Source organism: Stenella coeruleoalba, assembly GCF_951394435.1.
Source record: "Stenella coeruleoalba genome assembly, chromosome: 13".
Lineage (NCBI taxonomy): Eukaryota > Metazoa > Chordata > Mammalia > Artiodactyla > Delphinidae > Stenella > Stenella coeruleoalba.
In genome coordinates this window covers 1,894,147-1,916,958 of record NC_137159.1, presented here as the reverse complement: position 1 = coordinate 1,916,958, position 22,812 = coordinate 1,894,147, and the positions used below count along the sequence as shown (strand labels likewise).

Sequence of the window (22,812 nt, the reverse complement as noted above, 5' to 3'; positions counted from 1 at the left end):
CTTCGTGTCTTGTTAGCAACCTCCCCTGGGACCGCTGACTCTGAGGGAACGTGTGTACTAAGGCCAAAGGGCTTGCAGAGAACATTCTAGGGCCTGCCCTCATCACACCCCCAACGGTTAATGTCACACATTTTCCACTAAACCACGAACGGGACAGCTTTATCTCCTCTCCTGAGACGGTGGACAGACAGGCCTGCTGTGTCTTCATCTTTACTTTAAAGTCTGCTGACAGAAGTGTCCCATCCTGGACGTGCAGCACCCTCCTACCTCCCGAGGCTGGTGTCCTTACAAGCACCCACCGCAGGGACAGGCCTGGCTGGGGGGATGGGTGAGTTCACACCAGGGCCTCCCCCTCCCCCCAGCAGGAACGCAGGCCTAGCGCTGAGCGTCCCCACAGCACAGGGCTAAACACTGGCAGCGGATCCCTGATCACAGACAGAAACCTGATCATCATCACACCTGACCACACACAGAACCGGGGCGGGGGGCGCTTTATCAGCGTGTCCCACCGCCGGAGGAACGGGAAGATGTCTGCTGGGTGTCTTCAGAGCAGTGTTCTGAGCGAGTGTACTTTGGTTACACTCTGCAAAGGAAGAAAGGGAGCTGTGCCTCGGGCCTCGTGTTGAAATGTCAGCCCACACCAGTCCTGACTGCAACCTTCTACCGAGCGACCTGGGTTCAGACAGAGCATCGTTGTTGGCGCTGGCCTCCCGTGGGGGTCCCGTCCTTCACTGCTGGGGGTGAAAACAGTGCTTATTCTGAGGCAACCTTTTGCCTACTAAATGTTGTCTGAGGAGGCCCGGCAGGGGCAGAGAGTCTGCGTAAACCCGAGACCTCTCGACAGCCGCCTTTGTCTGGGACACAGGCAGCTTTGTAACTTCCAGGCGTTCCGTGGCCTGTGCTGGGCCACCTGCTCAGTCACTGGGAAAGGGTACATAAGGGACGCGTTCTCTGAAACCGGATGCGTGCATATGGACGAGGTTCAACCCAGGCGACTTGCTTTCTAAATGAAATGTCACTAGAGACTCTAGTCTCAGGAATGACGCCATGAAGTACAATGTCGAATAATAGAAGGTCACCGCATTCCCTGGGCGGCTCCTGGAAAGAGCTCTTACTTTCTGAAACCCAGGCGATGCCTAAACGCTACATCTGATCTGCTTTTTCTTCTGTTTTCCACGTTCGGTCCCCACGTTTGACAAGCCTTGGTTTGGACTGCCATCGAGTCAAGAGGTCATTGGCTTGACAAGCATTAATAAACCCCATCGACACTTTATGAAGAATTCCGCAGAGTTTGAGCTGGTCTTCACGGAAGAGCTCTCTGAGATCGTGGAGATGGTATTAGTACCCAGTGATCTTAGCACGTGTGCATGTTCACCTGTCCTAAGATTGGATGAGGCATCTTATCTAATTTTCTCCACAGCCCTATGAAATAGACACCATGGGGAAAACGAAGAGAGGTTATGTAAGAGACGAGATCAGCACATACCATGAGCTATTTTTTTAACTTTTTATTTTATATTGGAGTATAGTTTTTTTTTATTGGAGTATAGTTGCTTTACCATGGTGTGTTAGTTTCTGCTGTACAACGACATGAATCAGCTCTATGTATACCTATATCCCCTCCCACTTGGACCTCCCTCCCACCCACACCCCCGCGCCATCCCACCCATCTAGGTCACCGCAGAGCACTGAGCTGAGCGCCCTGTGCTGTACGGCATGTTCCCACTAGCTCTCTGTTTTACACATGGTAGTATGTGTATATGTCAAGCCTAATTTCCCAATTCGTCCCACCCTCCCCTTCCCCTGCTGTGTCCACTTGTCCATCCTCTACGTCTGTGTCTCTATTCCTGCCCTGCAAATGTTGATTAATAATGTTGTGATAGTTTCAGGTGTACAGCAAAGTGATTCAGTTATACATATAAATGTACCTGTTCTTTCTCAAATTCTTTTCCCGTTTAGGTTGTTACATAATACTGAGCAGAGTTCCCTGTGCTATACAGTAGGTCCTTGTTGGTTATCCATTTTACTTATTTATTTATCTTTTTAATAGATCTTTATTGCAGTATAATTGCTTCACGATACGGTGTTAGTTTCTGTTGTATAACAAAATGAATCAGCCATACGCACAAACGTGTCCCCATGTCGTCTCCTTCTTGAGCCTCCCGCCCTCCCTATCCCACCCCTCTAGGTCATTACAAAGCACCGAGCTGATCTCCCTGTGCTACGCGGTTGCTTCCCACCAGCCAACTATTTTACATTCGGTAGTGTATACATGTCCACGCTACTCTCACTTCGCCCCAGCTTCCCCCTCCCACCCTGTGTCCTCAAGTCCATCCTCTATGTCTACATCTTTATGCCTGCCCTGCAACTAGGTACATCAGTACCGTTTTTTTGGTTTTTTTTAGATTCCATATACATGTGTTAGCATACGGTATTTGTTTTCCTCTTTCTGACTTACTTCACTCTGTATGACAGACTCTAGGTCTATCCTTCTCACGGCAAATAACTCAATTTCGTTTCTTTTTATAGCTAATATTCCACTGTATATATGGGCCACGTCCGTCTTCTTTATCCATTCATCTGTCAGTGTACACTTAGGTTGCTTCCATGTCCTGGCTATTGTAAATAGAGCTGCAATGAACATTGTGGTCCATGTCTCTTTTTTTTTTTTTTTTTTTTTTTTGCGGTACGCGGGCCTCTCACTGCTGTGGACTCTCCCGCCGCCGAGCACAGGCTCCGGACGCGCAGGCCCAGCGGCCATGGCCCACGGGCCCAGCCGCTCCGCGGCACGTGGGATCCTCCCGGACCGGGGCACGAACCCGCGTCCCCTGCATCGGCAGGCGGACTCTCAACCACTGCGCCACCAGGGAAGCCCCATGTCTCTTTTGGAATTACAGTTTTCTCAGGGTATATACGCAGTAGTGGGATTGCTGGGTCACATGGTAGTTCTATTTGTAGTTTTTTAAGAAACCTCCACACTGTTCTCCATAGTGGCTGCACCAATTCACGTTCCTGCAAACAGTCTTGCTGTGGCTTTAATTTTTATTCCCCTTTACTTAATGTTCTCTGATGTTTCATATGGTCGTTGGATATTTGTATTTCTTTCCTTATGAAGCGTCTGTCCAAGTCTTTTGTTAAGATTTTATAATTGCTTGTTTGTTGCATTATAAGAACCTTTTATATATTCTAAATACCACTCCTTTGTCAGACATGTTTTCTGAAAGTAGTTTCTCCTTCTATGGGATGCCGTGTATTTTTAAGGATGTATTTTGATGTGCTGGTGTTTTACTTTTGATGAAGTATAATTTAGCACCGTTTTCCCATAATGTTTATGGCTTTCTGTATCCTGGCCAAGAGACTGTTCCCCCTCCATGGCATGAAGAAGTTCTCCTATGTTTTCTTCTAAAGTTTCGTAACTTCAGCTTTTATATTTAGGTTGTATAACCAAGCTCACAATAATCTTGTGTACATGGTGGAGCATGGATCAAAGTTCGCTGGGTTTTTTATTTCCTGTGGACGTGCAGATTTACCATCACCATCTTTAAACGGACCTTCGGTTTCCTTTGGATTTCTCTGGCACCTTGGTTGAAAAGCAAATGACTAAGTTTGTTTCTATTTCTGGGCTTTATGTCCTGTTTAAGCTGTTCTATTAATTTATCTGTTCTTCGTGCCTGAAAGGCCCATTGTCTTGATGACTACGGCTTTATATTGTCCTGAAGTCAGATAGTATACAGCTACTCTTTTATTGGGATCGTCTTTAATTTCTTTCACCAATGTTTCTTTCAAATTTTTTTCAGGGTAGAGTTCTTATATATCTTTTGCAAAATGTGTTCCTAAGTAGTTTATGATTTTTACACTATTAAGAATGGTATTTAAAGCGTGGCATTTCCAACTGGCTGCTCCTACTATATAGAAAAATTGTTTTTGTCTCGTGTCAAGCTTAGCTCTCCACCCTTCTCTGGTCAACAGGATCTGAGCCAGACAGTTCTCCACTTTTTATTCCTTTTCAGTTTCATGACTGCCCAAACTCTGCCTAGTTACCTAGCTTTTCCACTACCAAGTAGTGACCCTTTACCTGGGCAAAGCTTGGTCCAGCCTCACAGTCAGGAAAGGTCCCCACAGAAAATTAACCATGGACTGTGAGCTTGTCTCTTAGCAATCTTCCTCCATCTAGTCTGGAGATACGTAGTTAATGACATTATATAATAATACGTAATATATGATATACTGTATTATTTATGTAATAACATACGATATTGTAAACAGTATTGTATGTTATATAGTAGTACGTATAATACATGGTACTATATTTACACATTTATACAAAATATTATAGACAGAGATTCAGTGAGACTTCATGAGCTTTCTAATTGTTTTTATTGGGAGGTTTAGTCTGCTAAAAGCTACTATAGCAGACACAAACGCAGACCCAGGGCTGACATTTAAGAGTTAATATTAAATGGATTAGAACTGGAAAGAGAAAGAGAGACAGAGAGAGCTAAGAACTTGTTCTAAAGCATTTCTATCACTTATCTAAAGGTGCCGTTTGGAATAGATAACTGGATCTACATGGAATAGATAGAGCTGTGGTAACTCACCTTGCACGGATATCCTATTATGTTTTATCTCTACTTCTTTCTTTGCTAAGGCTCTTATATTAATTTATGTTCTAATTTATGTACTACTAAGTCACCTTCCCTCTTTGGAGCCACCAGAGTTCAAAGCTCCATACGACTCTATCGTCTTCCTTCATCTAAGTACTTAGGATAATGTCTCCTACATATAAGCACTTGGTAAATACCTGTCGAGAAAGAAGAAGAAAGGACTATTGGCTTTTTTTTTCTTTTTTTTTTTTTTCTTTGCGGAACGCGGGCCTCTCACTGCCGTGGCCTCTCCCATTGCGGAGCACAGACTCCTGACGCGCAGGCTCAGCGGCCATGGCTCACGGGCCCAGCCGCTCCGCGGCATGTGGGATCTTCCCGGACCGGGTCACGAACCCGTGTCCCCTGCATCGGCAGGCGGACTCTCAACCACTGCGCCACCAGGGAAGCCCGACTATTGGCTTTTACAATAAACATTTTCAAGTTAAATATTATGTTATAAAACAGATGGTCCTCATATGAGTAAACATAGTTAAATGCTTCTGTGTCCAAATTCCTTCCCAGAATTTTCTGGGATTTTGCTTTATCAAATTCGAAATCCTGTGAGAAATCTTTCAATAAATCAGGAAAACAGGAAATGCAGTATAATTTTCATATAAGAAATAAAACTTAACAAGCGACATAGAGACTTTACCTGTTCAGGGGGATCTATTGACAACAAGTCAAAAGCAAGAGCTGATACTCAGTTGAAGGTGAAGGTCAACATTTCCGTGGACCAGAACAGGAACAGGAGAGAGAAGACATCCTGCTCTAATTCGTCTCTCTTGTAGTTTTCACCATATTATGTGTTTTCTGGCTCTGTGTGATGCTAATGGTGAAGCATTCTTGCAAATAAAAGATATTAATGCATTTGTATGACTCCTGTGAGCAGTGTTCCAACGAAGAGCAAGCTTTGGAAGCAAGAAAAAGAGTCCTTAATTTGGCGACTTCATTAGGAGATTCCGTGGAGTGCTATTAACCTTGCTAGCTATAGGCTACAGTTCTCTGTAAATAACTGAACAGAAGAGATTTTAAAAAAATAATAATGTTATGAAATATTGTGACATGGAGTTAGAAACTGATCTGAAATCTGAATTAAGAAGCGATAGTGATGTCAACCAAAAACCCAGTATTAGAGCAAGACAGCAAAGGTCAATGTGAAGATGCTCTGGGACGCATTTAACAATGAGACCAACTTCAACACAAAGTGGGACATTTTCTATATCTGGGATATTTGTCATGAAACACAGATCAACATTATAGGATAGGGCAATTAATCCTTTGTACTTAAGGTAATGAAATCTTCTAATATTAAATATTTGTAGTATTATCTTTCAATTTTTACAAAATTGCCTTTAGTATCAATATTACCGCTTTTATTGCCAAACAATGTCTCTGTCAATTAGAGATCATTTCTATATTTCCAAATATTTTTACTATTTGAATATTTTGAATATGTCTGTTTTTATTACTTTTAAATACATCAAAATATATTGGTTAATAAGCCATGCTTTTATTATACTATATAGAGTTATAATTTTTTTAAAGAAAACCTCTAAAATGTTTAGTGAAATTCTGCCACAGAAATACGATGTCCTGCTTAGCATCACGGTCACTTGTTATGTTAAAATACAAAAATAAAGAGTTACAAAAAATGAAGAGTAACTTTTAATGTTAAGAATTTCTGGGAATTTTAATTTCTCTTTCTTGACTCCTCATACTTAATACTGGGGATTTAAAAACACTACATAGAGTTATAGAATCTGCAGTTTGACGGTAAAAAATTATTTATCGTAGGCACCTCCGGAACTTTTTTCAACCGTTAACCTGGGGTTCGATCAATGACAGAAACAATGATTGCCCTTTGCTGTGTTTGTTTTGAGATATTATTTATCTCGATTATATGGATCTAAGCAAGTCAACAATTTATGACAAGATTCTAAAGTCTCTGAAGCTTGCTACCTATACAGACAGCATTCAAGGATGTTTGACTGCAGGTGTTAAAATAAAAAACAAATGACGACCAGCCTTGAAAATTCCCTGAGTGTACAGTACCATTTTAGTCATACCAACAAAGCTTCATTTAGCTTACTTTGCAAGACTACCTTGACCTGGGTCATTTCTTGTTTATGCCTCTGTAAATCATGAGGAAAACTTGTGTTCCCCAAGGTTGATATGAGACAACACTGACTTCCTATCATTTAAGAAAATTCTAATATTATAATCAATCACTGTGAGGAATAAGCAGTCACTGCTTTTCACTATATAAGCTGTTTTATCACAATATACCCCAGAGCTTCTTTCCTTGTTTTGGTTGGCATGCTCCCAGGATGCACACCGTCTCTTTGGTGTGTGCACAGTAAACTTTTATTAACTATTATTTGGTGATTTATTGTTTTTATTTCCGTTATTCCTGAACTTTTGATGCACTATATAGTAGTAGGTGGTCCAGTGAGGCGTTCCTTTAAAAAGACTGTGATTCAATTCCATGACCAGTTTTGAAAAAAATGGAGATAAACTGAGTGTTTCATGATTTTAATGATAAAATCTTGTTTCTGGTTTTTAGTTTCTTTCTCTTGGAGTATTTACTAGATTATTATCTGGTGCAAGTCAGGAAGTTACTGTGCTGTATTCTTTTTCTAGCCCCATTTATACCAAAACAACCATCATAGTTAAGAGTATAATTTTTGAACATGAACAAGTGTAATACGAAACAGTCTGATTTTGTGAGCTAAGGTCATAGCTGCCATACTTATTTTTTTATCTTAAGAAATGTAATTGTTTTCTGTGCATATTCATTTTATATCTAGATGTAATAATATGTTTGTCTGAAAGAGTCTGTATATTTTAAGGAAAGTTGTTTAAAACTAATACTTGGAGAGCACCATGGAGCTTGGGAGGTAGGGGACAAGGCAAAGAGAGAAAGTGGGGGTAAGGGGTTGCGCAGAGAGGGTCAAGAGAAACGTGCAAACATTGGGACAGAGTCGGGGAGGAAGGTCCTTCAAGAAAAACACAATGTCAAACATCTGGAGATGCCAATAAAGATGAGACTGAAACGTAGGAATCAGAACAATAAAATAGTGGTTTGCTTGGAAATAAAAATTTCACTGGAGGTAGAGAAAAGACTGCTGTAAATTGATGAGTGAAGAAAAAGGAGGTGAGGAAGTGGCTGTAACACGTTCTGAGTTGTTTTCCAAGAGCTTCAGCTGTGCAGATGATGTGACAGGATTTCTGGAGGAGTGGAAAATCTCCACAGTCTTAGTTGCCATGTTCCTATCCACACAGATGGGATGTTAATATAAATAACACAGGCTTAGCATGGGCACTGCGTGAGGTCATGTCTTTGGAGCATTCACTCCAGGACCATGTACGCAGTAAGCACTTAATACACATTAAGCAGTATAATTTGGAAGTTTTGAAATCTGGAGAACAAAAAGTACTATTTCGTCACTTTTTATATGATTTTTGTTTCTTTTATCACTTGTTTGTTGGCCCTTGGACTTTTGTGAATTGTGATTTTATACCATTTGCCTGGTTGTTTTCTATTGAGTTGTCTTTCTTTTGTTTATTATTTCCAGAAGCTTTGTACAAAATATGTTTTGGTTACATATTCCTTTGTGTCTCTCCACACTCACACTGAAAGACTCATTTTTGACATGCTTTTATTTTTCCTTCCAACTTAGCCACCTCCTGTGTTTTCCTTAAATCCAGTGGAATTTTAGTTCCAGATGACAATTATTTTTACATTAGGCCTCTAAGTACTCAGCAATAATTTCTTAGCAACTGTTTTACGTTTTATAATCCTACTACCTGCCATATAGTTCGACTCTACAAAGGATGCGAATTGAGTTAGTCTGCTCTGCACCCTGTGGGCCCTTTCGTTCCTCTGCACTTTTAAGTTTCATTTTACGTTTCTATAAGTTTCTGTGATGCTGTCGTCATTTACATACCTTTTTACCCGGCTTTTAGAACTCCTAGAGGTGGATTTAGAACTTACAAATTTATCGTCCATATTTCAATGTTTTTTTCAATACCCACCTTTTATTTCCTTCACACACGTTTCCTCCTTACAAATTATTTTCTCACCAAGACCCTTTATAATCCACTCGCTAAATCTTTAGTCTTTTGTTTCCACAGCAATCTTTTAGAGCTCCAAAAACCCTTGAGAGATTTCTTTCCTCCCTATTCACTACTTCTGTTCCGTCGATTTCTTCTTTTCCGTCTCTTCTTCCCTTACCCCCCGCTCTTCCCCCTCCTTAGATTCTTCTTTAATGGATTGTATCTCACTTTTTGACGAGGACTACTTATTTCAAGGTTTTTCTTTTCCACTCTATTAATCTGTTTTTGTAGGTTTTTTTCTCTCTGACGTCTTTCTCTTAGGCTTTGATCCCTGTGTGTAAATGTCTGTAGATAACAGTCTAAGGTGGATAAAGTCCTAGGTGTCATCTGTTTTCTCATTTACAGCAAGGATTCCTGGAAAGAAATGAAGATTCACATGAAGAATGTCACATTTGGTGATTTCAGGAGACCAGTAGGATGGGAATTAAGTTGGAATTCACCTAGAGTTTATGTTCTAGGTTGGGAGTCTCCCCGTCCCTCCCATGGCATGACGTTACCTAAGACCGTCCCCCAGACCAAGAGCTCCTACTTCTGAAGCCTGCGTTGCCCCAGAGGCAAACGCTGCTTTCAGTGTGTGTATCTCATTGGTGTGTATCTCATTGGTGGCGGCACTGGCCCAGCTATACTCCCTGTGTGGCCGCTGACAGATATAAGGAAATCAGTGTGAGTGACTAGATTGGGAGTCAAACGATGATATGATTCGGACGTGCTACGTCGAGCCTGTTGGGTGTCCAAGTAATAAGCCCAGACAGAATGTACAACTATGGCTCTAAATCTCCTGCAGGAATATGCGTGTTGAGAGAGGGACAGGAAACCAGCGAGATGGAAGAGACAGATGATAATCTTGAAAGAAAACTTATCAAACACAGAGAAACCTTTAAAATAACAAAACTGTAAAATGCATCCTTTTAGAAGATGAAGAAATCAGGAAAAATGTGGAAAGCAATGTGGAAGCAGAAGAAATTACCATAAAATGTAAAGGAAACTAGAGTGCCAAGCTAGAGGGTACATTTTACCTTCAAAATATTAGGTAAAAAACAAAACGTGAAATTAAAATATAGGAATAGTTGACTCTTCTAAGATCCAGACATACTGTCTTGCCTTTGTTTTTTGCTGTTCTTAAAGGATTTGCTTCTCCCACATTTTGATGTAAATTTAATCTTTCCTATATGAAGAAAGAGTCCCATAAAATGAAAGAAACATACGGGTAGGAATTACCCCCAAAGTGCGCTTTCATCAAGGTAGAGTAGAGGAATCTAAGTACTGTAGGCATTTAATAGACACTCTATACAATCCAAAGTAATGAAACTGCCTGCCTCATAGATCAAAATAAGTATAAACAAGATAGAAGTGTTATTTGCAGCTCCTGCTGTGAGCAGGGAGCATAACTTACAGTTAGTGTAACGAGGTGTTGTAGCATCAGAGGTTTAGGGTGAAACCAGAATGCAGAAAAGTAAGTGAAAGTTGGATATAGTAACGGAAAACCAGGAAGAATCATTGAAGCCAAAAAGAAAAATCAAGGTGGGTGTTGAAGGTGATGGGAAACACAGATGCTCAAAGAAAAAAGGGTCTATGGATAGAACATCCCCATAGACAAAATAAACAATTCAGGGTTTTTTTTTTCCCTTTAGAAGCAAGATGTATTTGTTTATTATGAGGTATGGGATATTAGATTTTCTCTGAAAGGCATTATACCTGCTGCATGCTAGCTCTTTCTGGTTCAAGGTTTCTTCCTAAGTCTCAAATAAAATTCCATCACAATTTAAAAAGCAAAACAAACAAAAAAGGATGAACAACATTATTCTTCTATTTCTTCTTTGTGAAGATTCCCTAGTCATCTAATTCAGTGATAGGCAAGGTTAACTATTTCCTGCCAGCTTCGTTTCAAAGCATGGGAATATCCAGACGCAAGGCTGTGAGTCTCACAACACAACAAACAACATTTCCTTCTCCTGTACTTTTTCACTGAAATCCCTGGTGACTTTGTTGTGCTCTGACTCAGCTTCCCGGTGACTACCTGCTTCATTGCTTTCCCGTTACATCCAAACATCCAAACCTTGAGGAGGGGGCAGTCACTGGAGGAGGGGGCAGCCACTGGAGGAGGGGGCAGCCACTGGAGGACGGACCCGCCTTCGGCAACGCTGAGACCTGGCTGACTCCGGTTCTGTTCTCTTTCCTTCCAGATTAACCTCTTCCCAGGGAATTAGTATCAGCTACAAAAAGTTCCCACCAGAGTAAGACCAACCAGCACTCAGATTTTACCTGGTAAGAGGTTAAGGTATTAACCCTTCCAGCAAGTGCTTCAAGGTCCAGAAAAATAAACGAGTCGAAGCTCACGTTTATGATCTGTGCCCTGGAAATCTTGTTGGCAGGATCTTGCCCTACGACCTTCAACCTCATCGGATAGCCATCTGCTTTCTGTAGCCCCACATAGGCTTATCCTTTTAGAGGGAGTATCACACCAAGTTTTAACTTTTTGATTCATGTTTCCTTAACACTGACGGAACTGGAAGTACAAATCTGGCCCTGATTTTTAGAACTCAGCCCCACTGAAATTTCTTTCAGGACAAGTTCACTTTGCCCCTGGCCATCTTGCTTAACTTCTCTGCTTTCACTCATTTTTAGTATCATTTCAGCCGAGTGTCTATCCGCATCTGAATATTACATCCTGGTGTCTGAGTCCCTCTACTCGACCCTATTGTCTGTGGTTGGTTTCACCATGGCTGTGTTTCAGATGCAATAATACTGAATAATTCTTTTGAGAACTTCTCCACCCGTTTCTTCTTGGACAGTATTTGCGTCTTCAAATCAAACGGACCTCCTGAATCACCAATGGGCCAATTTTCTACAAGAATAGTTCATCTGTGGCCAACTCAGTGTGTCCATCTGGTTGCCTGCTTGGGTCCCCCCTTGAAATGTTCATGTGTGCTCGACCGTCTCCATCTTTCTTCTTTTATTGTCTTCCGCTTCCAGTTCTTTCAGGTATTGTCCCCAGCGTGTCAGCGAAAAAACCCTTCTCAGCAAGACCACTAGCCAGCCCTGCCTTTCCCAAGCCAAGGGTCGCCTTCACTCATCTTCAGCGGCACATGGCACAGCTGATCGCTCTTTGCTTCTTGAGACCCTTTTGTCTTGACTCTCATCTCTCCTAGTTCTTACCCTCCCTAGGCTGACGCCTCTTCTTGGTCTCCTTCCCCAGTTCCTCCTCATGTCAGAGATAAACGTCCCCCCCTCCCGTCTCCCTTAAGTAGTCTCTCTCCTTCCTAAGACGATTTCATTCAGGGTCACACCTTTACGTGCGTTTTACACACCAGCAACTCCTAGATTTGTATCCCCAGCCTCGCCCTCTCCCCAGAGCTCCTGTTTCCAGCCACGCCCACTCCACTTGTGTAGCTAATAGACGTCTCTAAATTAACTCCCCAAACTGAGCTTTTGGCTTTTTAACTCCTCCACAACTCCTACCAAAATCTGCTTCTCTGCGAGTTTACACGTCTCAAGGACTGGACACTTCAAATGACTACGTCGACATGTCGCCACCTTGGGAGGTGGTCCAGCCCCGTCACCTCCAGCACAGCTCTGGTTTTTTGCTACTTTGTAAACTTGCTCCTATCCGGCGTTAAGAGCAGAGGGCCCTTGGCAATACCTTCTGTTGGGCTTTTAAAGGCTTTAAAAAATAAAAAAAACCCAACAAAACACACACAACCCAAAGCCTGGTCCATATTTTGAAAGTCCTAAAACGAATCCTAAGTGACTTGCCTCAACTCTCTCATCCACACATGCACCCACTCACACCAGCTGCTTAGCCCATGGGGAGAGCCACCCTGCAGGCAACTTCAGCAGGGCCCTGCCCTGGGGAGGGCACTTGAACAGCTCTGCTTTTCTGCTCCCACAAGCGTTATATTAGAGACTCTTGTCAGATACGAACTACAGAGCGAAAAGTGTCTCCATCTCTCCCAACCTCTTTTCTTTGTCTTTCTTTAATAACATTTCTGTCCACTGGTTAATATCATTTATAAGTGATTATATCTGCCATTCTTTTAGCTTACGGAGATACAAATTGGTAAGAGATGTTATCTGTGATCTGAAAGTGCTTTCTGTGTGATATTAGTTTTAGATCTCCCATTTTTCACAGAAAGAGACATTCTCTGCCATGGGTTCATGCATCTCTAATTTTATCTGCCTTCAATTAAAAGAAAAAGAAAAGCTCAGTAATGAACCCAGAATGAAAAGTTTCTCTAGACAGCCGGCTAAGAAGGGACTGTTATCGCATTTTTCATTTTGAGATATGCCTTTAATACTCTATTTCACCACTGTGGGAGGAAAATAATCTTGCCAAGGTCCAGGGATTTGTGGCAGGGAAAATCCTGGTAAGCATTTGCCTCTTTGCAGTTATCTGCATTACTGCAAATTCCTGCAAAGGCGAGAGGCTACACCCCTAGAGAGACAGGAAACAGTGCTCTGCGGGCAGCAGCTCCACTTCTGGAATCACCATAGGAGTCACGGCTTATTGCTTTTCTCACAAAGCAGCTTAGAGGAAAGATGCTTCCATTAGACTTACCAGGAAGGTTGCTGCTGGATGGGATTTAAGGGGTCATCCAAGCCCTTCCCCTGCATCCACGGATGACTCCACAGAAACGATTCACTGCAGATGAGAACATTCTCTGTTTAAATGTTTCCAGGGAACAGTCAGATGCACGTTTCCTGAGGACAATTAGAAACGATGCGTTTGGGCTTCCCTGGTGGCGCAGTGGTCGAGAATCCGCCTGCCGATGCAGGGGACACGGGTTCGAGCCCCGGTCCGGGAAGACCCCAAATGCCGCGGAGCGGCTGGGCCCGTGAGCCATGGCCACTGAGCCTGCGCGTCCGGAGCCTGTGCTCCGCAACGGGAGAGGCCACAGCAGTGAGAGGCCCGCGTACCGCAAAAAAAAAAAAAAAAAAAAAAAGAAATGATGCGTTCATGATTTCTCTTTATTGCCAAGGGGAAAAAAATAGTAGATAGATTTAACTGTAAGATAACATAAGATTGTCATGGACAGAAATGACTTCTCCTTATAAAAGCTAAGCCCATTCAGCCCCAATCAATTAGCCAGGATTGAAGATGTTGGAATTTAGGCAACTTACAGCTGAAAAATAAGTGGGTAAATCCAAATATGCTGTAATGCACACGCTTTCTTTGTCTTGGTTGGGTACAGAAAATAGAAAAATGCAGCAGGCATGTAGAGGCATAACCGTTTCTTTCTGGTTTTTAAGCCAGTGTTTGTTCCTGGGATCTCTTCCTTTTGACTTTAAGCTGAACTGTCAGCCCATATATTAATTTCAGCTAATTTCTTGTACAGAAATAAGGGGAGGCTGGAGTCCATCTGGAGGAAACTTATTGAAATTTGTGGACCAGGAAGTGACCACTTTCGTGACGTTTACTCTCTCCCCTTCCCCTGTACAAAATTCTGCTCACAGAGCATTGACAGGCATGCAGGTTGTTTCTGAGCCATTTCCAAAAGTGAGACAAGCACAGAACTCAGATTGATACAATACTCGGGTGTCCATGACCAGCCACTAATTACCTCTGTGCTGGCCTGAAATGTCCCTGCTCTGTCTCGGAATAACGCAATTCGACGTGAGCAGTCATCTCTGCTTTGGCTTCTGTATTCTTGGTGTCCATTAGTTTGCTGTTTCACTAAACGGGGGTGAAAGGAATTTGGTACAAGCTGTTATTGGAGGGATGACAGCTCTGGCAGACCTTGACAAATTGGCTAATAAAAATAAAACTATTGGAAGTTATTTAACTTTCCTTTTTAGAATAGAGAATAGAGCCCGACACATAGTAGTTGCTGAACAAGTTTCACTAACTAAATGAATGGATACATGCACGATTATTGTATCGGTGCTCCTTTATCCTTAAATGTTACTTTCTTTTCAGTAGACTAGTTGATTGACTGTTTCGTCAGCCGTTTAGCCCAGGACTGATGCTGAATGAGAGACAGACCCTTTGACTGCACATTGAGGAATGAAATGGATCCAAGTAGCTTTTCTCTGCAAAGTCTCAGTTGGCTGCTTTTGCAGAATTTGCATGTGAGAAAATATGAAAGGATTTTGACTGACTGATCAGATTCCTTTAATTTTAGGTTCACAATATCTTTTAATTTTTTTTTTTTTTTTTTTTTTTTTTTTTTTTTTTTTTTTTTGCAGTACGCGGCCTCTCACTGTTGTGGCCTCTCCCATTGCGGAGCACAGGCTCCGGACGCGCAGGCTCAGCGGCCATGGCTCACGGGCCCAGCCGCTCCGCGGCATGTGGGATCTTCCCGGACCGGGGCACAAACCCGCGTCCCCTGCATCGGCAGACGGACTCCCAACCACTGCGCCACCAGGGAAACCCCTCTTTAAATATTTTAAAAGAGAGGAAGACGGGGTGTCATGGTACAGCCATGGCTAAGACATGACTAAGGCAACTAAATTATTTTCACGGGCAAGAAAGTCCTGGTGACATTAACCATGACGTTTTTTTCCCTTCGCCCTTTCCTCTAGTGTAGAGCCCGATGCTTGTCTCCTGATTAAGAGACTGAAAATAGAGGAACGTCTTCCCCTCGTGACCCAGCTGCCTTGGCTGCGTCGTTTCCATCACTCTTTCTTTTCCCTTCACATCAGCCACCCTCACCTCTTTACGCGCTCACCAGACGACCTCACTCTTTCCATGTTGCCACTGGCATCACTTCCCAAGGAGCTGGTTTTGACCCTGGGATCTGTCATCACGGCTCTCCTAGCACAGGTTCGTCTACTTCAAAGCATCTCTCAGGGGTCCTTTGACATTTTTTCGTATCTATGTGATTATCAGGTTCTTTGTTTCTTGACGAGGCCACAGTCTTCAAGGACCAAGCACTACTTTTCTCATCATTATTCCAGCTCAGTGCCTGGCCCAGAGCTGGCACTGATAAATATTTACTGATTGAACAGATTAGTGAAGAAACTAACATTTGAAGGAGAGGCGCCATGATCTCCGCCACAGCACGTGTGAGAAAGAAACGTGACGGCTCCCGTGGAACATTCCTTGCACAACAAGGACTAGCTGGTAAAATGTGTGGGTTCCAGAAATCTCCTTCCCCTCAAACGTATCTATAGAAAAGTCTTCATTAGAGACCTTTTTTTTTGGTTCAAGCTAAGACACTATTAGTCTACGATTCAAATGCTTCCGGAAAGGTTGGCTAGCTACTAGCTGTTATCACTTAGATGTGAGTCAGTTATAATTTTTAGTACTTGGGCTCAGTACACTGGAGGCTTTACTCAACTTACTGGATTGGAGCAATAAGGGCAGAGCAAGTTTGGAAATTGAGAACATTTGTTTTGCTACAAAAAAACCACAAAATGACACTGAAGCTTCTGCTACCCTCAAATGTGTGAGGATCTCTGTGTTCCAAGGGACTGGGCTTTAAGGTCCACGTACGTCAGAGGAGACAGGAATTTGACACACAGAAAAATGGGGGTTTAGAAAGGAAACTTCACCCAAAGAGCCAGGAACTTTGATAAGCTACACCTTCTGTGAAAAAAATAGACGAGAAAGAAATCTTCTTGCCAATGTGGGGAGATTCAAATGGCATTGATCCATCTGGGTTGGCTCTGGCGAGAAAAATCTACCAGAGAATCCATTTATAACCACAACTACTTTATGTGGTTTTAAATTTTGAGCTGACGTGCCTTCTAATCACAGCATGTTCCTGGGTTGGAAGGGTGCAAAACCTCAGTAGATTTGCATGCCCAACTCAAGACGACACTTCACAGATAGTGGGCAGAATATGATGAACTCATATTAATCAAATTAATTATTAATCAATAATTAATCAAATCTCTCTCTCTCTCTCTCTCTCTTACACACACACACACACACACACACACACACACACACTTGTGCACACACAAGGAAACAAACCACCATGAGTGAGAAAAGAAATAAACAGTCGTGGAGTCAGATCTTCACTAGCTAAGAGATTCAGCCTTCGGAACACTGTGATACTAAATAAAAGAAGTAGGATTAAGTGTTTGAAGCTATAAAAGAGAAAATAGTATATATAAGAAAGGCACAATTTATTCTCCCAAATAACCAAGGCAACTTGGTAAAGATTCAAATACAACTTCTGGAAACAGAACATTTCCATCGGAATAAAATCCCCAATGGATGAGTGCACCTAAAATCAGACATAGATGATAAAAGAAGTAGTAAACTGAAAGTTAGATGTGAAGCACTTCCCCATAAAGCAGGTTAGAGAGGCAGAGAGAGAAAGTATGAGAGAGAAATGGAAAATAAAGTGCGTAGGTTTGATATACGTCTAAATGGAATTCTAGATAAAGAAAATGGAAAGAGTAACGGAGAGGAAGCACTTAAAAGATAAAAGCAGGAAAAAAAACCCTAATCTTCAGACCCAGAAAGTCTAATCACTCCAGATAAAAATAAATCCACACAAGGAAGACAGAGAGAGAATAAAAGAACAAGGGAGAGAAGACAGATCACCACAAAGGAAAGGCTTTGCTGCTCTTCTCGTCAGATATTGGAAGATGCTTGAGATGATGGAGAGATGGTATCTTCAATTGTGCTGAGAGAAAGCAGCCGTCAACCTCAAATTCTATTCACAGTAAGTCTTGCAAGAATGGTGAAATACAGACATTTTTAGACTAATGAAAACAGATCATCAAGACTTTCTCTAAAGGACTTTGTAAAGAAAGTATTTCAGGAGAACAGTGTGCAACGCTGGACAAACAAAACGTCGAATTTACAAGACGGAATGTAGACACCAAAGACCGTAGTAAATGTTTATTGTGCAATTACTATGTACCAGGCAATTGTCTAAGCCCTTCACATGTGTTAGCTCATTTGGTCCTCGCTATGTGCTATGAGTCAGTGGAGAAAGGTCATCTGTTCAACAGGTGGTCCTGGAACAACTGGACGTCTGTGCAGACAATAAATAAGTGTGCCTTGACCCTTACCTCATGCCATATGCCAAAATTAACTAAAAAGGATCATACGCCTACACATAAAAGTTAAACTGCAAGAGTGGAAATAGTACAACAAATCTTTGTAACTTTGTGGTACGTAAAGATTTCATAGACAACACTTACAAGTCATGAATGATAAAAGAAAAACAATAACATAAGCCTTATCAAAATTAAAACATTTATTCTTTGAAAGACACTATATTTAAAAAAGTAAAAGTCAAGCCAGAGACTGAGAGAAAATGTTTGCAATATATATCATCTCAGAAAGGACTTGTATCAGGGATACATAAAGAGCTCTCACAACTCAATAATAAGAAGACAAGCAACTCCATAAAAAATTAGGCAAAAGATTTGAACATTCAAAGATATTTGAATGCCAAATGGACTTGTTAATATATGCTCAGTAGCATTAGGAAAACACAAATAGAAACCCAAATGTGATACCACTCTAATTCAGCAGAATGGCTAAAATTAAAAATTAAAATTCCAAGTGTGAGCATAGATACAGAGAAACGGGAGCGCTCGTGTGTTGGTGGGGGGGCATGAAAGGTACAATCATCTTGCGATCAGTTTGGCAATCTCTTTTAAGTTAACCATAGACTGGCAATAGGACCCAGCAGGTTATGAGTTTTTACTGAAAAGAAATGAGAACATGTGTCCATGCAGAGACTTTTACATGAAAGTTCATAGCAGCTTGATTCATAATAGCCCCAAACTAGAAACAACATCCAATATCCAAATATCCATCAACAGGTGCCTGGATGAGCGAATTACTGTGCGTCCATACTACTGAATTCTGCTTAGCAACGAACAGGAAAAGCTATTGTTATAAGCAGAAACGTGGATCACCCTCAAAAACATTACAGTGATTATGGTGTATAAAAGAAGTCAAACAAAAATGTGTATGTACTGTATGAAGAATGAGTTCCATTTATATAAAGTCTAAGAAGGAAATCTAACGTGAAGTTTCAGAAAAAGCAGATCGGTGGTCACCTGGGGCCAAGGATGGGGTGGAGTTTGCCTGGGGAGGGGCTCAAAGGTAGAGGCTTATGGGGATTCTCTGTATCTTGATGGGCTGGTGGTTACATGGCTGTGCATAATTGTCAAGACTCAAACTGTGCACTTAAACTGTATGTAAATTATACCTCAGTGAAATTTATTTTAAAAAATAAACATGTCCTCTATGGTGACCTAAATGGGAAGGAAATCCAAAAGAGAGGGGATATATGTATACATAGAGCTGATTCACTTTGCTGCACAGCAGAAACTAACAACATTGTAAAGCAACTGTACTCCAATAAAAATTAATTAAAAAAATAAAAGTAAACAAGAGAGAACTAAAATACTGGTCAACAATAAATGTAAGGGGAAAAGGGTTTGACCAAAGTTAAAACGTCCTAAAATACATCTAACTGTTCTAGAGCAGGTTGGAGATACTGCTTAGACTTGAAATAACTATGAGATTTTGATGATAAAAATTTTCATGATAATCACTAGGATAGAAATAGAGTGTGTATGTTTTCAAAAGAGTGAATATGGGTGAATGGATGTGTGTGTCAGGGGATAGGGATGAAATAAAAACAAAACACAAAATCAATCCTATAAAACAGGGAAAGAAGAAGAAAAAGAGGCTTGCCCCCTTGCCTGTGAGGTGAATGACGCATTTTATGCATTTGATTCAGTTTTATGTTAGTTCTCTAGGATTTACATGTTTTCCTAGGTGATTTTATCTCTGGTTTCCCCAACACCTTACCCACCTAATTCACAAATATATCCATGTCAACGCAAACATTTACCATTTCCTTTTGCATCCTGGAGAAAAAGATATCCTTCTCTCTGTTTAAGATTGAGCCTTTCACATCCCTGCTGCCTGCTCAAACTTCCTTTTCTTATCCTATGAAGTATTTTCTCTTACTTCCATCACTTTATCTCCTGGGTCCATCTCTCTCTCTCTCTGTCTCTCTCTTTCACATACACATACACATATGTACAGTTTGTGATTTTATATATATATATATATATATATATATATATATATATATATATATACACACACACACACATGTTATATGTGTCCAGGTCACTAGACAGCTGATAAATTAGAATTTCTTGAATGGAAGATGGCTTGCTTTCTCTCCCCTTTTCCTTTATTCTTAACCTACTAAACCCTTCTTCCTCCAGGAAGCCTTCCAGACCATTTCTGGCTGGGTTTCTGAAATATCTGTGTTCCTAAAGCAAACTTCTGCATTACGTGTCTTCTGCTGTAGGAATGCGAGTTCCTTGAGGACAGGTGTCATACACTTTCTATCTTACACCAGATGTTCAGCCCATTGTTACAGGGCCCTCTGTAGGAGGACCTCAGTGTATATTTGGTGGATGAATGAAGATGAAGATGGGAACTATCTATAGTCATTATTGTTAATATTCCCCTTTATTTCCTTTTGGGCTAAGGCATGAATGGCTGGCATGATATCTAGGAGACAGGGTCTGGGAAAAATAGAAAGAAAGGGGACTTCTGAACAGAGGACAGATGCTAAAGGAAATGGACTACGCTTTAACTAAGCATGGTTTAAAACTAGAAGTTCTCACTCTCTTTGGGATACTCAAGACATCCCAGATTGTCGCCCTTTAGTTTCCAAGACAGAAATAAATAATGGCATATTGGTACATTTTTAACAACTGGCTCTCCGCAGTAAAGAAAAATAAAACAAAGAAGAGCCTTAATATGTAGCATTTGCCTGTAGTAGAAATAGCCCATCACAGCTGAATTTAAACTATGTGATGTCAACTAGCTTTCAAAATTCCTAAAAATTTGAAAATTGGCTTGCGTGAGCTGGTACAGCTGCCTTTAGCATGCCACTGGATATAAATAACGTATGTGCCAAGGTATTGCCCCCTAGTTGTAGAAAGCCTTTCAATTCATAGTATTTTGTACAGATTTCCTGGAAGACACGGAAATATTATTCTTGATGTTTAATAAATGAGGAAATTAAGACTCAGAGAATTTCATGACTTATGGTATCAAGAAGGATGATTTTGGCAGCCAATAATAGAAACCCCTTACTTCAGTTGACTTAAAAATAAGGAGTTTAATATCTTTTGTAAAGGGGACACCAAAGGGAAAATCAGGTTTCAGAACTGTGTGTGTCCCTCATGATGAGTTTAAACACCCTTCCTCGTTCCCTCTCTCCTCTGACGTTCTTGGTGTTGGCTGGACCCTCTGCCTTGATGTTCAGGCTGGTTCAGTCAGTCCAGCTGGACTTGACAATGGCCAGTGTAAGGGCGAAGACATCTCCTCCTGGCCCATGACTTAGGGTCAAGAAACCTTTCCCAGAAACTCCTCCTGAGATTGACCTCATTTCTCACTGACCACAACTGGGTCATGTGTCCAAGGCCAGCACACTTGAGGGCACACTTGAGGGATAGCTTGGCTGACTCAGATAAACGGATACGCCCCTAGTGCTGGGAGTGAGTAATTGTCCTCTGGGATCCGTTGGAGAAAGCCAGAGATCCAAACACATTTGGTGCCTGTTAGGGAGGAAACGACGGGCAATGGATAAGCAACTGGCAGTGTCCATAGCGTTGCCAAGTTCGCAGTCTAGTTGGTGGTAAAGCCTGCAATCTACCGTCATAATCAAGCACCCCCTTCCCAAACATGACATCCAGTTTCTTTATAAAGATGTAGATAAAAACCATCTTTCTTTGTGCTCCTCTGACATTTTTGTATGCAATTATCTTTGTTTATTATTCCAGCAAAATCATACGGAGTTGCCGACTATATTTCACGTTCTAGGTGTAGGTTCATGCCTCTGTGTATTTCTTGTATGAGCACATATATAAACTCTGTGTTACTGGGGGACAACACTGTTTATACTCCTAACTTGTGCTCACACAGTGCCTTGCAAGGAAAAGGCACAAACACTATCTATATATGTATATATACACAAATATAGATATACGAATATATATATAGTATATATATAAACTAATATGTATATAGTATATACATATTTGAAAAAGAAAACTTCCAGGCTTCTCTTCCACAGGAAGAGAAGAACTTCCAGGCTTCTCTTCCACAGGAGTCTTTCAACAACTTTCCAATATTATTCACCGTTCAGTAGAGACAAACTTTAAAAGTTAGAGCCCCGAAAGAGAATTTTTTCTAAAATTATTGCAAGCATTGGAAAATAAAGAGTTACAGCCCAAAATACCTTGCGACTATAACTACAGAGCTCACTGCAGTGATTACTATAACGTGCAGTGTGGCAGCGTTACAGTTGCCATGGGAACCTTAAATTTGATTTTCTGGGGTTTTGTGTGTACAAAATCTCTACTGTATTGCTGCCTTCATGTATTGTCTTTTTCATTTGTTATACACGTACTTCGGTCCAAAGTAGGTCACCTGAACTAAACACAGAAATGTTGATTGCTTTCTTCAAAGATTTCTTTAATATCTCAGCAGTATCAGAGTTCATTCAGAAAGTGCATGTATAAAAAATTATTTTTGATCTTACTTCAGACATAATAGATTAATCTCTTCCATCCCAGCTTACACCATTCTTTGGAATACAAACTTCCTCTGTATTTTCAGCTTTTGATCTAGTCACTTTTAAAAAGTTTATGTGAGTTGGTGCTGTTTCAGGTGGATAACAGATGATGTAGTCCTATGGATGTTTTGTTGCTTGTCTTTTGTTTTCTGATAGTTCCTTTATACACTATTTCTGACTAGATTATCTCTCGGCTTCAGTCTTCTAGTAGCATGGAGCTCATCTCCTTACCTGGGATGGAGTGCTTTGCCAACACCCATGATGTAATGCCCATAGTTCAACCATCCTGTTTTTCTATTGCTCTTTTCTATAAGTTCTTTGGAACAGTGAGAACTCATATCTCTATGACTTTAATGAAGAGAAGGTTTGAATTCCTGCAGATACAAAGTCCCGGCAGACTCTAGATTTAGTCTTTACTCCCTGTTGTAGGTCTGTCTTGACATAGCAGGAAACGCTAGCTTTCTCACTAACTATAGGAGTGCACAAAATGTTCCAAGTTTATTTGTCTACAGTGAATCAGAGCATTGCTT

General features: G+C 41.2%; 1 protein-coding gene across 5 annotated transcripts in view; it reads right to left on the bottom strand.

Moving 5' to 3' along the window:
* Positions 1 to 1,138: 1,138 nt before the first annotated feature.
* LOC307196476 (uncharacterized protein) overlaps positions 1,139 to 22,812 on the bottom strand; it is a 403,273-nt gene continuing 381,599 nt past the window's right edge. For 4 of the 5 annotated variants that reach the window (XR_013831146.1, XR_013831147.1, XR_013831148.1 and 1 more), the window contains 2 exons: positions 13,315 to 13,398; positions 8,217 to 9,113 (listed from right to left, as the gene is read on the bottom strand). The gene's annotated coding sequence lies outside the window, so the exon portion shown is untranslated. Of the gene's footprint in view, positions 1,423 to 8,216; positions 9,114 to 13,314; positions 13,399 to 22,812 lie in introns of those variants that run through there. The other variant, XR_013831145.1, reaches the window with a different exon arrangement.